Here is a 3,932-nt window from a genome sequence, read left to right on the forward strand (position 1 = left end):
TGTGATTTTTAACCAAAATATAATTAATTTATTCTTTTAAAAATACAATTAAAAGTATAGATGGATTATATAGTCACATATAAAGCAAAAAAAAACAGGTTTCGGAAGGATTTCTTTATCAATATTTTGTGGTAAAGTGTTGCACTTCACTCTGGGGACACACGAGAAAGAGTATAAAATAGGGTTTTGGATACATTTTTATCATATTTAAAAATAATATATTTACAAACTTTTCAATGGATCATGTGTAGAAAAGTTTGCTTAATAATGGAATGTAATTTATTTTACTTTATTCATTGATTTTATACATTTTATTTGCTGGGGACACAAATGGCACTCTATCACCCTGATAGCCTATTTCATCTGCAACCCAGTCGACAAATGCCTATTGAAAATGTAAAATAAATAGTTTATAAAAAGCATACACAGTAAAATGGGTAATAAATAGAGGTAATTCTGGTGAAACAATGAATTAATGATGGGTTGTTATTGTTAAAAACATGACTTAAATGAATTTGAAATAGCAGAACCTTTACTGTGACAATTACGATTTGGTACTTTTATTTTGAAACCGGCTGTGGCTTCCCTTGGAGCCGTTCACTTCGGTCTGTCGTCTGCCGAGCCAGTCGAATTTTCTTTGGAGCTAGAAACAATCAAAAGAAAATATTTCGTTTTTTATGAAGTTTAAGTTTCCTTTTGGAGTACGGAGCGTCCAGCTCTGTGAATGATGTAAGTTTTGAAGACTAGAGGCTTCCTTTCATCGAGTATTTGTTTTGTTTCAATTCGCCTTATTCACCCGGAACTTTCTAAAGACGTTGAGGGGTACACTTCAGGGGTACACCCGGCTGCACACCAGCTGTTTGGCGCCTCACTGCTGTGTGCCCAAATGTAGTCCTACGTCCTCAAAGAGAAACAAATCCTACCGTGGACAGACTTCCCACCGTTTCGCCAAAGAGCAGGCACTTCGGCGTGAATGAATTAATCACATCAAGAGGGATCCTGGTCCATATTTCAAGGTAAGATGCATAATTATGTCCAATCATACGCATTAGCTAGCACAAATAAGCTAGCTCGCCAAACTTGTCATGACTCATGTAGCCTAATGAAGCCTAATTAAAAAAAAATATGAATGTGTAATTACACAACGCTACATTTATATGGTATTTCCAGATCGCTATTTCAAAATTATGCTTTCAATTTTGTGTTAAGCGATCCGATGGCTTACCAGATGTGTTACCAGAACCAGTAGCATACTTGTGCCAAAATGAAGTTGTTTTGCTAACGAACTAAAATACATGCTGGTATTTATGGTTACAGATCAACGCTGAGACCGAGGTTTGATCTGAGCACGTTGAGAAGCAATGCTTTGTTAAGGTCACCCGTGGTATGACAACGCTAATAAAGGATGCTGTGCCTGCCAACTTTGTTCGTCTGGACTTCAGAGAAGCCAAAGAGGAGAATCATCATTCGCATACCGTGGTTAGTTTGTTCAGTCATAATTCAACTGGCATGTGTTAACCAAGCCTCTTTACAAAAAAAAAAAAAAAAACTGATAATAGTTTGCCATGGAATACATTTTACTTTAGACAAAAAACTTAATGCTTGTGCTGGAGATATATTTGTTTGCATTGATCATGTACTCCTGAGTCATGAGCCAATGATTTCAAACTGTGATGTCATTACATTGCATTACATTTCACTTAGCTGATACTTTCATTTTATTCAAAGCGACTTAGTTATTATATGTCAGGGTATTGTTTACAGTCCCTGGAGTAATGTGGGTTTAGGTGCCTTTTCAAGGGCACTTCAGCCATGGAGATGTAGGGAGAGGTCAGATTGATTCGAACCTGCAACACCCAGATTGAAAGACCAACTCTCTTATCACTAGGCCACGGCTGCCTCACCACTAGGCCATGGCTGCCCTGTGTATGTTATGACTCTCCTGTCCTTTGTGTTTCTTTTTCAGTATGGATTCCATGGAGTATTCCATCGAGTATTTCTTCTGTTTCAATCGTCTTGGTAAGGCAACTTGTCTATTTTTCCCCATACTGTTGTAACCTTAGTCTTATATTGTCTATCACTGCCAAATACTTCAGGTGAAACCTGCAATTTGTATTTTTTTTTTGTTAATACTTAAGTTTGATGTTGGCTGGTTGAAATGAGTTCGGAGTAAGCAGACTGTATTTCACATGCTGTGATCACGCACCCTTTGCGTGCAAGGTGTAATTCTCTAGGCCTATACATGGGTTCTAAATGTTGTTTATAACCTGACTGCGCGAACCTAGCTGTGCACAACTCCACCTCTGATTGTTGGAAACCGCTGACGGTCAAAAACTTATCTCACATGTTTGGCTGCCAGTGTCTTGCCCCTCCTCATAACATTGTGTTGAACACTGTACGGGCCCATGTATAATTGCAAGGTTACCTCAATTTCAGTACACTATGTTGTTATTTCATAGTATTCACCCTGTTTACTTGATAATGGTTATTTAACTGAATGGTATGCAATGCAGTAGGAACAAAGTGTTTGCAGGTTTGCAGTTTGCATAGCTTTTCTTTTGAGAAGATTGATTTTAAATGTTGCACAACTTTAAGTTTAAACTGATGATATTTGATAGGAATTCAACATTGTCCTGGGTGTGTAGCTTACGGCTGTAACTGCTATGATGCTTTTCTGTTATGCTGCTCTACAGCCTAGGCTACATGATGTGTCTGTCCCTATCAAATAAACCAAACTTAACTGATGACATGTTCACATAGGTGAAGTTTTTGAGCTGGATCTGGATTCTGCTGAGGATTCGTCGACTACTAGATGGCGAGCCACCCACTCATTCGAATGTGATCCTGTTCTACATTGCGCATGGCATATTTGGTAGGATTGTGGCCTGCTCGTGTCACATCACTGACTATGACTGACTTCAACGCCTTGAACTGAACTGCTTGAAAGGAGCTATATTTCTTTTTGAACAACTTAAAGGAACTCTCTACATCGTCTCTTTTGAGGATTTAAAGGACTATTTCCAATTTTTGAAGGACAATTCAATTTTATTTTTTTCTTTAAATGTTCAAACCTTTTTGGGGGGCGGGGGGGGGGTGTAATTGTAAATATTTAAACTTTTCAATCTCTTACTTGTGATGTTTTTATTTCATTTTGTTAATGCCCATTTTATTATTTTTCCCTATATCCTATGTTTGTATTTAAGAATGTCATTCTTCATTAGGGTTGCATACAATATTTTCTATGGATACATGATTATTTATAATGATAAATAAATAATAATTATTATTATTATTTATGCAAGATGGACATTTGACACGAACATTATGGTTTTCCCCGTTCATTTTGCTTTCGATATCCTTTCCTTTTTGTTTTGGACTGTTTCAATTCACGGGACGTCACTTTAATCCTCCAAAGGACATTTTTGGAGTGAAGCGGCCAACTCTCTTGAATTACTGCTCTTGTCGGCTTGCGCTCGCCTCTGTGGATCTAATAAGGACATAAAAGGACAGAAACTTAATGTTTTGTGTTAAGGCTACATTTTTATGTTAGAAATTATTTTTGTATTGTAAGGGAATTTGATCTGGGAAATGTGTGTTGTGACCCTGGCAAGTTCTCTGTTTTGTAGCGTGCTGGGGTTTTTGATTTGACATGCTCTAATATAAATGGTGCAAATGTTGTAGAAACATATTGTATGTTGTCTTTTAATTGGTATCTTTTTCACTCTACCCAAAGCCTAGTGTCACATTCTGTAGCCCATTGATCCTGGCCTACCATTGACGTGTACCATACTCAGTAGTGGGTAACAACAGTTTAACATCATTGATAATTCTTTTCTCTCTTTCTAACAGTGTGAAAATGTATTTCTTGAGACCAAGTGAAAATCATTTGTACTGTGATCATTTCTAGTGATACTGTCCAATTTCTGGAAATA

The 3,932-nt window shown here is 37.1% G+C and overlaps 1 long non-coding RNA gene across 2 annotated transcripts; it reads left to right on the forward strand.

Annotated features, from left to right (window-relative positions):
- Positions 1 to 563: 563 nt before the first annotated feature.
- LOC134470210 (uncharacterized) lies at positions 564 to 3,518 on the forward strand. 2 transcript variants are annotated; one of them, XR_010039179.1, is made up of 4 exons: positions 564 to 1,016; positions 1,318 to 1,479; positions 1,967 to 2,019; positions 2,761 to 3,518. It is a non-coding gene; the product is annotated as an uncharacterized LOC134470210 (long non-coding RNA). The 2 variants fall into 2 exon arrangements; XR_010039178.1 differs by having other exon boundaries at positions 595 to 1,479.
- The last annotated feature ends 414 nt before the right edge of the window (positions 3,519 to 3,932 follow it).

This window comes from Engraulis encrasicolus, chromosome 19, assembly GCF_034702125.1.
Source record: "Engraulis encrasicolus isolate BLACKSEA-1 chromosome 19, IST_EnEncr_1.0, whole genome shotgun sequence".
Taxonomy (NCBI): Eukaryota; Metazoa; Chordata; class Actinopteri; order Clupeiformes; family Engraulidae; genus Engraulis; species Engraulis encrasicolus.